This window comes from Bos grunniens, chromosome 29 (assembly GCF_055505025.1).
Source record: "Bos grunniens cultivar Pamir isolate PY7600 chromosome 29, Bosgru_T2T1.0, whole genome shotgun sequence".
Lineage (NCBI taxonomy): Eukaryota > Metazoa > Chordata > Mammalia > Artiodactyla > Bovidae > Bos > Bos grunniens.
In genome coordinates this window covers 27,236,690-27,250,932 of record NC_141193.1, presented here as the reverse complement: position 1 = coordinate 27,250,932, position 14,243 = coordinate 27,236,690, and the positions used below count along the sequence as shown (strand labels likewise).

The window sequence follows — 14,243 nt, the reverse complement described above, 5'->3', positions numbered from 1 at the left end:
AATAGATGGATTAATAAGGTACTCAGAAGATAAAGTCAAGCAAAACTGGTGACGGACTGGACTTGGGGATGAAGCAGAGGAAAACATTAAGGATGTCTCATGAATCTGTGCCTTGTGTAATGGGATGGTTGGTGCTATCACTCACAAAGAGGAAATGCTGGGAGAAGAACAGGTACTCTAAAGGGACACAGGACATCTGTTTCGGCCACATTGGATTTGAGGTGCCTTTGAAACATCTGAGTAGAGCTGTCAAATAGGCAATTAGACACGCAGGCATGGAGCTTAAATGAGCAGTCTCAGCTGGCGGTCCAGTACAAACATGTGAGTCACTCATCCATCAGAGCTAAACAAAGCACTGCTGTAGATGGGGTGGGAGAGTGGCAGCGAACAGGGAGTGACCAGGGACAGGTTTCAGATCAGGACTTGAGGAGCTTCATCATTTAACAGCTGGGGAATGGGAGGGAGCCACCAGGGAGCATGAATTCCAGAATTTTGTGCCACAGTGGAGTATGTGTTTTAAGACAGTGCAGGTGGAGTGGGAATTCAATAGCTTTGAATGCTACTGCGGGCAATAGTACAGTCCACGAAGGATCAGGACCAGCATCTCTGTAACTTGCCATGGTAACAAAGCTGAGTATCAGCCACACCAGAACTGGAGCCCAGGTCTCTCTGCTGCCTAAGTATGTTCTCTTCCTACTACGTTATGATAACAACAGTGAAAATCAATATCACCTTACAATAACAGTCAGCAGACCTGACCTTACTCTAAGTAAAGGTGGTATCTAAAAATATTTACCAAAACAAAAATAAACTGCTTTGATTTTTTTTCACTTAACAAAAAGATTCTAAATTATTAACCACAGATATCCTTTAAAGTAGTAAGATCAACCTTTTAAAATTATTTCATTAGCAAAAATTCCATATACAAACAACTTCTCAGAAGAAGAAAATCACATTGACATAATTCTTTAAACTTCCTAGAGCACTTTCACAGCTTTTATTAAAATCAAAATGAAAAACAAGTATATGTATTTCAATAAAAATTTAAAAATAAAAATAAATTTTAAAAACTGTCAAAAAAAAAAATCCTGGCTTTAACGCCAAGAGAAATTCCACTTCTGATTCTGTCCTTAGTGACTTGATGACCTTGGTTAAGTCATTTAACCCTCCGTGCCTGCAGAATGAAGGGGCTGGGTAATCTCTAAAAGTACCATGTGGGCAATATCCTATCTGACTGTCTGCAAAGCAACATCATGCAGAGTATCATTCCACCCACTCAGCAGATAAGGCAACTAAAGCACACAGAGATTTGATCCCAGAGCCAGAGAGCAGCAGATGGGGCTTTAAACCCAGTCCTCTTAAATCCCAATTCAGGGCTTTTCCAGGGCAATCATCAACTATATCATCATTTTTACAGTAACCTCATCTGTAAATATGAAAGACATCACAGGATAGAATTATAGCTATTGCCTTTTCCTACCCAGAATCTTTCCTCTCATTTTTTCTAATATGACACCCTGAGATTCCTTTAAGGAACCCTCTCTCCTCTACACTCACTCCACATTACATATGAGTGGAGAGGAGCTTTGCTGTCACTTTTCAAGCATGGGACTGTGCCCCAGGACTGCCTAATCAGTGTGTTATAGCTCTTAAGTGAACCATGAGTGGTTCAGGGCCAAATACTGGACCTAAACCTATTAATCATTACACTCAATGCTATGACTCTTGCCAAAATGACTGGGATTACATAGTTAGGAAGCAAGCTTGAAGCTGACAGTTGCAGCAGAATAGATCTGCCTGTGAATAAAACCAACCAAAGCCAGAGATAGACAAAAAGAGTCCTGGTGAAACTGCTTGAGCATTGGATTCTCCTGTGCCTGAAGGCAATGTTCAGTTATTTTTTGGTCCATAAATTTTCTCTGCTTAAGTCATTTTGGGTTTGGATTTCTGCTATTTGCATATCAAAGAAATCTAATCATGCACTGAGCATACTTATATGCTATTACTGGATTCTTATTTCCTTGGGTTTTCAGGGAGAGATGTTCTGGCTATAAACTCTGAATCTAATGCAAACCTACATTCACTTAGCTTATTAAGGAAACCAGAGGTGAGAGAAACAGGAAGAGGGCTAAGGAAAATGCTTTAAGCTTAACTGAGTTTGCCAAAGGTCTGATGATTTTTGCCAACTATTCACAGAATTAAGACAACAGGCATAATGTGGCACTGCTCTGCTCAGAGGAAGAAGAACACCTCCTAGGCACTGGGCTTTTGTTTTGTCTCTTTTACATTTTTTAAAATTGAGGTATAATTGAAATATACCATTATTTTAATTTCAAGTGTACAACATAACAATTTGATATTTAGGTGTATTTCAAAATGATCACCACGATAAGTCTCGCTAACATTCATCACCATACACAGTTAACAATATTTGTTGGTGATGAGAACTTTTATATTTACTCTTTTCAACTTTAACATACGCAATGTAACTATTAACTGTAGTCAGGATGCTGTGCACTACATCTCCATGACTTATTCTGCGTATAACTGGAAATCTGTACCTTTGACTCCCTTCACACATTTTGCCCTTTCCCCACCCCTGCAACTGCCAATGAGCGTGCCTTTTTCTTTTTTTTTAATATTCTGAACAACTCATTGGTTCAAGATTGAGAAAGGAGAACAATAGGGCTATCTGCTGTCATCCTGTTTGTTTAACCGATACGCTGAGCACATCATGAGAAATGCCGGGCTGGATGAGTTACAAGCTGGAATCAAGATGGGCAAGAGAAACATCAACAACCTCACATAAGCAGACAATACCACTCTTAACAGCAGAAAGTGAAGAGGAACTAAAGAGGCTCCTGATGAGGGTGAAGGCTGCTGCTGCTGCTAAGTCATGTCAGTCATGTCCAACTCTGTGTGACCCCATAGACGGCAGCCCACGAGGCTCCCCCGTCCCTGGGATTCTCCAGGCAAGAACACTGGAGTGGGTTGCCATTTCCTTCTCCAATGCATGAAAGTGAAAAGTGAAAGTGAAGTCACTCAGTCGTGTCTGACTCTTTGCAACCCCATGGACTGTAGCCAACCAGGCTCCTCTATCCATGGGATTTTCCAGGCAAGAGTACTTGAGTGGGGTGCCATTGCCTTCTCGGGAGGGTGAAGGAGGAGAATGAAAAAGCTGGCTTAAAACTAAATACTAAAAAAACTAAGATATGGCATCCAGCCCCATTACTTCATGGCAAATAGAAGGGGAAAGGTGGAAATAGTGACAGATTTCCTCTTTGGGGGCTCTAAAATCACTGCGGATGGTAACTGCAGCCAAGAAATGGGAAGATGATAGCTACTTGGCAGGAAAGCTATGACAAACTTAGTGTGTTGAAAAGCAGAGTCATTACTCGGCCAACAAAGGTCCATATAGTCAAAGCTATCATCTTCCCAGTGGTCATATACCATTGTGAGAGGTGGACCATAAAGAAGGCAGAATGCCAAAGAATCGATGCCTTCAAAGTGTGGTGCTGGAGGACTCCTGAGAGTCCCTTGAACAGCAAGGAGATCAAACCAGTCAATCTGAAGGGAAATCAATCCTGAATACTCATCCAAAGGACTGACGCTGGAGCTGAAGCTCCAGAGTTTGGTCATCTGATGCAAACCAATTCTGATGAGTCTGATGACTCATTGGAAAAGACCCTGATGCTGGGGAAAATTGAGGGTAGAGGGAGAAGAGGGCATCAGAGGATGAGATGACTGGATGGCATCACCAACGCAATGGACATGAACTTGGGCCAACTTTGGGAGATGGTAAGAGACAGACAGGCCTGGCACGCTGCAGTCCACGGGGTTGCAAAGAGACAGATATAACTGGGCGGCTGAACAACAACAAATAAGTGAGACATATGGAATTTGTTTTTTTCTGTCTGACATTTCACTTAGCATAATACCTTCAAGGTCTATCTATGTTATGACAAAGATTAACAAGATTTTATTCTTTTTAAATGGCTGAATAATATTCCATTGTGTGTGTATATATATATTACACCATATTTTCTTTATCCATTCATTCTTTGATAGACACTTAGGTCGCTTCTACAGCTTACCAATTATAAATAATGCTCAGTGAACATAGGCATGCATTTATCTTTTCAAACTAGTGTTTTGTTTTGTTTTTTCTTCTTCTTCTTCAGATAAATACTCAGGAGTGGAAATGCTGGGTCATGTGGTAGTTCTACTTTTCATTTTCGGGTCAGCCTCCATACTGTTTTCTATAGTGACTGCATTCTAGGCCACTTTTAAGGACTTAAATTGCTTTATTTTCTATGACCCTCCCCCCAAATATAATTCATGTTCCAGGTATAGTAACTACTCAACTGCATCCCATCATCACACTGTGCCCTTTCTCCAGCCTCTTATCTGTGGTACCCATGTGCCTTTGATGGACCTTGAGGTACCCACAGATGAGAATTTATGGTCCCTTTACTCAACTCCCACATTTTCTCAACTCCTACATGTTCCTCTAAAATCACTTCTAAAATGACAAAATTAAGAATTTGATAAGAGTGTCAAAATACATATGCTTTTCCTTCCAGCTAACACTTTTTTCCCCTCCTATCTGCCTGGTAAAATACTACTGAGCCTTTAAAACTCAGTTTCAAGTGTCTTGTATGACAGAGAATGGTAGTTTCCATATATGTCTACTGCAGATTTTGCTGGGATAACAAATGATCTCACATCTCAATAGCTTAAAACAAAAGTTAATTGAATTCATATTACATGTCCAGTGTAGGTTGGAAAAGGGAGGTACAGATCGCTGTACTACTCAGGAACCTAGGCTGACAAAACAGCCATTATCTGGGGTTACTATTGCCAATGGGAAGGCATTTGGCAGTTGCTTACCCAAAAATTAAATACTCTGACTTGGCAGCAACACATAGGACTTTTGCTTAAAATTCCTTGGCTCAAACCACTGGCAAATGTTTAGTGCCTGGAATAGGGCAGAACCTTAAATATTTAGTGAACTGCTCCACAACTATACATCAGGATCCCACGGTCTGGGAATGGCTGTGTTATCCAATAACCAAACCATGGGGTAAGACACAAGGAATGCAAGAGGAGTAAAAGCAAGAGAGAGTGCATGCCAGAGCATAAAATTTAAAGATAAATTGATATGTCATCTTTCTAAAGTTATACAGTAGTCATCCCAATAAAAATTAAGACCTTTATAGGGCTTCTATATATTTATTTCAGAGAAGGCAACGGCACCCCACTCCAGTACTCTTGCCTGGAAAATCCCATGGATGGAGGAGCCTGGTAGGCTGTAGTCCATGGGGTCACTAAGAGTCAGACACAACTGAGCGACTTCCCTTTCACTTTTCACTTTCATGCATTGGAGAAGGAAATGGCAACCCGCTCCAGTGTTCTTGCCTGGAGAATCCCAAGGACAGGGGAGCCTGGTGGGCTTCCGTCTATGGGGTCGCACAGAGTCAGACACGACTGAAGTGACTTAGCAGCAGCAGCAGCATATATTTATTTTATAATTTTATTTTCAATAATAATGACTTATCTATGGGAGGTATATATTACAAGGACTTTCCTTGTGGCTCAGCTGGTAAAGAATCTGCCTGCAATGCAGGAGACCTGGGTTCAATCCCTGGGTTGGGAAGATCCCCTGGAGAAGGGAAAGGCTACCCACTCCAGTACTCTGGCCTGGAGAATTCCATGGACTGTATAGTCCATGAGGTTGTAAAGACTCAGACACAACTAAGCAATTTTCACATCACTTCACATATCACAAACCTCTCAGTGGTCAGGGTCTCAAAAGATTCTGCTGAGGGAACTCCCCTGGAGGAGGTCCAGTGGTTAGGACTTCACCTTCCAGTACAGGGGTTGCAGGTTCAATCCCTGGTCGGGGAGCTAAGACCCCACATGCCTCAGGGCTAAAAAACCAAAACCATATAACAAAAACAATATTGTAACAAATCCAATAAAGACTGTAAAAATGGTCCACATTAAAAAAAGATTCTACTTGGACTCTGGGTCTAGGAAGGATCCTTGGAAATAGAGTCTTCACAGGACTTCCTAGGAGATTCTGCTGCTTAGCAGCATTCAGAAAGCCCAGGAATAAATGATTGGGTGTTTATGAGCTGACCTACAAGCCTACCCTAGCTATAATCCTTCTGGAATTTATATCTTCACCTTTAAAAGTGAAGAATATGAAATCTACTATAAGGTGTATTGTGACCATTAGATAAGATGGTATGTGTAAAAGCGATCAACACCTAATGTGGGAGAGGGCAGTCAGAAAATACTGATCTTTTCTTTTCTTGTAGTCTGAGTGCCCACACAATATCTTAGAAGAAGTGTTCAGTAAATCCAGAGAAAGAAAAGTTGGGAGGAAGTGAAGTCAGCTATCCAAAAGAAGAGTCTGAGAGGCTACAGTCCATGGGATCACAGAGTCAGACACAACTGAGCAACTAGCACTTTAAAATCTCGGTGATTCAAATCATCTATTTTAAATCATCAAATACCATGGTGGCTCAAAGGTAAAGAATCTACCTGCAATGAAGGAGACCCAGGCTCGATCCCTGGGTCGGGAAGATCCCCTGCAGAAGGGAACAGCTACCCACTCCAAGAGTCTTGCCTGGAGAATTCCATGGACAGAGGAGCCTGATGGGCTAACAGTTCATGGGGTTGCAAAGAGTCAGAGACAACTGAGCAACTAACAACCAGTGTGCCATGAAGAGTATTAGGAGTTGGACATGCAATGATGAAGAAGACAGCCTTTAAGAAGATCCCATTTTTCCTTTGCGGGGTACTACTTTATGGAGAAAAAAACCAAATGATAAAAAAAAAAAAATAGGCCACAAAAGCCACCTCCAAAGTTGTGTCCTCATGTACACACACTTGGAGGCAATCAGCTTCAACCTGGCCATACACACCTATCAAGATGAAGAAGAGGCTGAGAACTGATGCCCCAGGCTGGCTGGTGGCCTTGTCAGTAACCTTGGTCACCAATCAGAAATCAACAAGGAGAACAGCCTCATGCCCTCCCCAAGGCCAGGAGAGGGATGCCGGAATTGAAAGGTCATCTTTCAATAACAAAGGGGCACACAAAGGTTCACAGGCTTTCCCCCCAGATAATCAAAATTTCTAAGCCTCCAAACCCATCATTAACCAGTTTGGCCTTGTTTTCTATTATTTCCAACTTCAAGTTGCCTGGGTTAAAGCAAAAATTAGTTCAATAAGTACATTTCATTCCTTTGAAAATATGGTAAAATATGCCATTAACATAACACTAGCAGGCCCAGTGGTATGATTTTTCAAAACATGTATATATCTGCATGTTTATGTGGGTGTGTATGCATGCACATACACACACTCTCTCCCTCTCTCTCATATCTTCCTGTTAGGAAGAAGTGATATTTTCAGTTTCTTATAGCTTTAGTAGACCAGGTTTCCTTTTATGGTTACATGGTTTGTTTTTCTTTTTCTAGAAGAAAGCCATGGATTTATGATGTTTGGCCCCTTACTAAATGAGCTGAAGGGAGATTTATAAAGCAAATAAGCAAAAAGATTTACCGTTCCTTTCTCAGAGCAGGTAAAAATTATGGGAAAACTCATTGACCTTTTAAGAGAAGAACTTGGTTCAGTCGACCAGAAACTAAGTGCACCTAAGAGGCTTCCAATTAATCCGTTAATTTAAATCCTTTGTCTTTCTCCGATAAATATGTGGCGGGGGGGCGGGGGGGGGTGGTGTGCCAGGGCAGAATCCATTCCTTTTGAAGTGTAACTACCTGTGGCCAATATAAACAGCATGTCCTATTACTCTAAGCACAGAGCATCTATAATGTGGACAATAATTAGAAAATAAGGAAACTGGTGGGATTAGAATGAAAAGGGAAACAGAGCAGACAGCAGAATGGCAGGAGCCAAAGGAGCTGATTTTGCCCGATAACCTAGGGAGAAAAGAAGAACACGGAAGGGAAGATTCCTGGGTCTTGGAGGAGGAAGATGGAAGGAGAGGATGTGGGCAGGAAGGTGACAGGTCTGCTGTTCATCTATGTTTTACTATGAAGTTCTCCACAGGGGAGAGTCTGAGAAAGGGATCTAAGAGATTTAGAAGGGTGTTTCCTCAGCTGTGTGGTCTAGGACTGTGAAATAAAAATTGCCCAAATTCTTTCCTATCTAAGGTACCCAAATTGTGTTTTGGGGAACCACTACCAGAAGAGAAAGTAAAAACAGATAAAACACCTCATTAAATTTCTCTGATTGATTTCTTCCATTTTTTTTCTATTTGTCTGTGTGGAGACAAACAAGGCAATCTGGGATTAGGATTGCGGGCATACTATTTATTAACAGTGTAACCTTGGGTAACTCATTTATCCTGTCTGAGCCATGGTTATATGGAAATAAAAGTAGCACCTAGCTTGTAGAGTTGTGAGGATTAAATGAAATAATGTGTATAAGATGCTAAGGACACTATCATTGAATAGATGCTGCTGCAGCTGCTGCTGCTGCTAAGTCGCTTCAGTTGTGTCCGACTCTGTGTGACCCCAGAGACGGCAGCCCACCAGGCTCCCCCATCCCTGGGATTCTCCAGGCAAGAACACTGGAGTGGGTTGCCATTTCCTTCTCCAATGCATGAGAGTGAAAAGTGAAAGTGAAGTCACTCAGTCGTGTCCGACTTTTAGCGACCCCATGGACTGCAGCCTACCAGGCTCCTCCGTCCATGGGACTTTCCAGGCAAGAGTTCTAGAGTGGGGTGCCATTGCCTTCTCCAGAATAGATGCTGAGGATGTGGTAATTGGCACCAGGGGCAACAGCAGCATTATTATTTGTTTACCATGGGGCTGAATTCAATCTAATGAAGTTGTTTCATACAGAAACAGCTGGCTTAGGTATAAAAAGATACAGGTTTAATTATAACATCTGAGCCTCAATTCTCTCTTGCAGAGATAACAACTAGAATTGCAGAAGCTAAGTGATCTAACTTCGTTACTTAACTAATGGGGTAACCTCAAACAAGCCACTTGATTTTTCTGAGCCTTAGTTCCTCATTTGTAAAATGAGAACATCCACAGTTTTATTAGGGTATAATATGAAAAAGATGAAAAAGCATGTAAAGTATTTAACATATAATTGTATCAAATATATTAATAAATACTAGCAGCAAAGATTACTATGATTCATTCTTTCACTGATGCACTCAACCACTACAACGAGTTAGCTTCTACCTGTCAGGTGAAACTTGATGTTGGAAACTCAGCAGTGAGGGAAGCAGACAAAAATTCCTGACCTCTTGGAGCCTACTCTTCAAGCTAATAAGAGTGCCTTACATACTATAAGCATTCAATAAACAATTTGAGTATATTTTAAGACCCTAGTTTCTCATCTATAAAATAGTATAAGAATGCAAATCCACATTTTATGGGATTTGATAGAAGATGAAGGAGCTAAAATACATTAGAGTACTTCATAAACTCCTGCTGCTGCTAAGTCACTTCAGTCGTGTCCGACTCTGTGTGACCCCATAGATGGCAGCCCACCAGGCTCCCCCATCCCTGGGATTCTTCAAGCAAGAGCACTGGAGTGGGTTGCCATTTCCTTCTCCAATGCATGAAAGTGAAAAGTGAAAGTGAAGTCGCTCAGTCGTGTCTGACCCTCAGCGACCCCATGGACTGTAGCCAACCAGGCTCCTCCGTCCATGGGATTTTCCAGGCAGAAGTACTGGAGTGGGGTGCCATTGCCTTCTCTGACTTCATAAACTACCATGTACTATACAGATATTTATTATCCTATTTACCCTACTCATATACATGCTTAATGGCCACATATCATACAGCATCAAACACAAACTTTAGCAAGTGAGGGAAAACAATATTATGAACCATTTTCAAAATTATTATTTAGAAAAATTAGATTTGCAATGTATAGATCAGGCAAATTATTAAAGAAAAATGAACAGATTTTGTGAGGGTTCACAGTAAAGAAAGTTTCTTACACTTTTATAATTCACTATAGTCCTGATAGGAAATCTTGATATTTGTGTAATACAGATACCTAGAGATTTTGGGGAATCCCCAGAAATCTAATGTTTGTAAACATTAGAGGAGCCTATAATTTATGTAGTTAATACACAGTAAGAACCATTTTCCAAAAACATGTTCCACAAAACACTAGTTTCATGGAATGCAAGAGATTTCATGTATTATGATGATTTCATGTACAAACAGGTTTGACAGATGATGGGTTAAATGCAGTTTTCTAGGAGTTCTTTAAAGTCATTGAATGCAATTTTGATCTCTGGTATTCAATATGTTCTAATATATTTGAACAAAGAATCCCTTCTTAGGGACAAGTGCAATAAACTCTATGAATACAACAGTTAATACAATTGCAATACTGGGATGAGCCCTCCAGATCTTCAACAAGAGGGGCTCAATACTCAGTGAGCAGTGGACAACCACAAAGCAGAGAGGCGATGTGGAAACCAAACGGCCTATCACTCAGTAGCCAGCTAAATTCCAATGTGCTTTGGCCAACTGCTGTATGTCATGGACATTTACTGTCTAGACTAAAATGAATTACAAATTATGTTTAAAAGTGGGGAAAAAAAAAACTAAACGCTGTGTGCATACATACACAGGTGTGTGTGTTCATGCATATGTGTAGTATTCAGGTTGGGGTTTTCACTTTCAAATATAATATTCATGTCCCATTAACAAACAAACAAAAAAAGTTGATTGTGGGAGCAGTACCAAAACTAACCACACAACAGGTGGTGGGTTTCAACTGTATCCTCAGAGAGGCCCAGTTCTTAAGACTGGATTAGGAAAGAAGAAAGGTAGTACACTGAGATGTATCCAAGAACACTCAAAGGAAGCCCCTGATTTTCATCACCTATGGGAACAACATTAGTGAATACTAGTGGATAATCATTTACTATAAATGAGTTGCAATTCATCAAAATGGAGTTTGAAAATAATCCATTTCGTGGAAGTATATTGAGAAACTACAAAAATACATGGTATTTATCTTTTTTAAAAGATAAAAGTGCTTTTTTAAAAGCACTTAACTTTTTTAAATGTAAACATTTCAAACTTCACATTAAATAGATTCTCTCAGACTGCCTGCACCCCAGACCAGTAAATATGAGGTATTAAAACCTGGATAGGAGAGAAATCTCCCAGACTCCTACGAATTTGCAGAATAGTAAGTAGCCCAGGAAGGGAGCGCTAACTAAAGAAAGATCCCCGAGCATGAGAATTTCTACTTATCATAGCTTGTCTGCAACTGAGAAAGGATGATTTGTTTACCCTGCCCACTGCAAGATGCTCTACTGGTGTGTAGGAAATACAAATATTTCTTCTGAGTAAGAAATCTGCCACTGACTAGAACTGGAGAAAATAGACTTGGCCAGATATATCCTGGCAAAGAAAAGAAAAAGTATTAACGGGAATCAACTGGAGTTGTATTTCCTCGAGATCATGGCTTCGGGCTATGCAATACTTTTATGTCAGGAGGACTTGAGATTAAATCCTAGCTCTGTCATTTACTACAGAGCAGAGATGTGTGAAGTTGTAAACCCAACTTCACAAACTTAACTAAGTGAGACAGTTTGGATTAAACAAGATAACAAGTATAAAGACCTGACTAGCACAAATTTTAAGTGTTTCTAGACAAAGGAAAACTATCAAACATTTGAGAGGGTCCCATTTCCTACTATCAATCGTTCATTTACTCAATAAATACTTAACTGAGTTGGGCTTCCCTGGTGGCTCAAATAGTAAAAACTCTGCCGGCAATGCAGGAAACCCGAGTTCTATCCACGGGTGGGGAAGATCCCCTGGAGAAAGAAATAGCAATCCACTGCAGTAGGAAAATCCCATGGACAGAGGAGCCTTGCGGACGAGCTACAAAGAGTCAGACACAGCTGAGCGGCTAACACTTTCACTTTCTTTCTTAACCGAGTAACCATTCTGTTCCAGGTACCGTCCTAGATGCTAGTATATAGCAATGACAAGCAAAACAAGCAACAATGCCAGCCTCTGTGAACCTTACATTCTGAATGTTCATTTCCCTTCTTCCTTCCCAATCCTAAAGAAAGAAACTTGCTACGTTGCCACTCAAATGTAAGACCTGAGCTTGCGCAATGCTAGAGGCATGGACAGGTGAACCCTAACCGCTCTGCTACAAGAAATTCCTATAGTTTGGCTCAGAAAAGTTCCCTTTAGAGTTTTGAGTATCCAGGAATCAACATCAAATGACAAAGTTTAGCATCTCAGCAGCAACAAGAAAAGTGATAAATGGTCAGAAGTGGATGGGAAGAAGTCCCTGAATCTCTGCAGCAGCTCCTTAGAAGGTGTTGGGTAGCACTGGGCTTTCTGCAGATCTTTCCAGTACTATAAAAGGAGGGGAAGGCTCTTGGAAAGATGTATAAGCAACAACTGGAACACATGTCAAGGTCACTTTTTTTACTTTAAAATTGGCAAAGAAATTAACAAAATCTCTCTCTGAGATGCCAGACATTTTAGTGCACAGAAGCCATAGAGCATTCGCATGTATTCATGGGCACTCATGCCTCCATGTATTCATCAGTTCATTCAGATATATTCCCTGCACATTTACTATGTTCCAGCCCTAGGCAGGGTCATAGGGATACAAAGATGAATCAGACACAGCCCTGAACCTGGAATAGCTCTTTACCTAGAAAATATGTTAAAAAGTAATTACGATCCTATGTGATGAGCACTCTAATAAAAGTCTGAACAAAATACTGTCAGATCCCAGAAGAGGAAGCTGTGGAGTCAGCCACCAGCGTTTGCTGTGGTATGGATGAAGTAACCAGAGAATTGATTCTAGTTTCACTTCTCAGATAATATCCAATCTACCCCTCACATCCAATCCATCAACCAATCTTGCCAATTTCGCCTCCTGCCCTTTTGTCCACCTCAACATCTTGCCTAGATGACTCCAAAAGACTGACAATTGGAGTCCCTGCCTGGCTGTTATAGTCCGTCCTCTACTGTAGCCAGAATGATTTTTCAAAATATAAGTCTGATCTTATCCCATCAGCTTTAAACACTTCAACAACTCCCCATGGCCTTTAGTGCAAAATTTGAACTTCATAGGCCTGCGAGGCCTCCTAAGTCCACTTCCCTCCGTACTCACCACTCTCCAGCTCCCACCTTGGGTTCCAAACAAACTGTGCCTTTGCCCCCTTGTATCTCCAAATCTTTAGAGGTGTTGCTCCTAACTCTTGCATTTCTGGGGTGTGTGTGTGGGGGGGTGATTTTTACTCACTTTTTATTGCAGTATAATTGCTTTATGATGTTGTGTTACTTTCTGCTGTACAAAGAAGTGAATCACCTACGTGTATACACATATCCCTTCCTTCTTACAGCTCCCTCCCACAGTGGAATATTACTCAGCCATAAAAATGAAATGAAATTGGGTCATCTGTAGAGATGTGAATGGACCTGGAATCTGTAGTACAGAATGAAGTCAGAAAGAGGAAAACAAATATCATCTATTAATGCACACATGTGGAAACTAGAAAAATGGTACTTATGGCTGCCGTCTATGGGGTCACACAGAGTCGGACACGACTGAAGTGACTTAGCAGCAGCAACAGGAACGTATTTGCAGGGGAGAGAGAGGGACATGGACATAGAGAGTGGACATGTGGACACAGTGGTAGAAGAGGAGGAGGGGATGAATTTGGAGATTAGGATTGACACATGCACAACTGACTCTTGCATTGATCTCTTTTTACCCTCTCTAGTGTCACTAACTGTATCTCATCCTAACGTCTCTGCTTGCATGGCCCATAGCATCCCACACTTACCCATCAAACATTCCTCATCCCTCCCAATTAATCCCAACCTTTCAAAATCCTTCTTTACACGATCCTTCTTATTAATTCCAGGAATTAGCCCTCCTCTTCCTTACTACTTACTGACACATATCCTGAACCATAGACTGCAAGAATGAATTGTGTCTAATTGAGCATTTATCATACACAAACATAACACACTAGTAAAATCTGATTTTGTACTAGATCTTACCTTAGACCTTTTTGCTCACTTGAGTTGCTTTAGCAATTCTTAAGAGAGACTAACAAAGTAGAAACTGGCACACTGATTGTACGAAGGGGAAGGGAGAATGATGACGTTCCCAGCTTCGGTTCACAAAATAATGGTAAAGCCAGGATTTCTAACTCACACTGGTGCCTCAAGCAAAAAGTGAAA

The 14,243-nt window shown here is 40.9% G+C and overlaps 1 protein-coding gene across 42 annotated transcripts in view; it reads right to left on the bottom strand.

Annotated features, from left to right (window-relative positions):
* The window catches only part of NELL1 (neural EGFL like 1), a 1,048,536-nt gene that overhangs the window by 722,497 nt on the left and 311,796 nt on the right, over window positions 1-14,243 (bottom strand). The gene's annotated exons all lie outside the window — the stretch shown is intronic.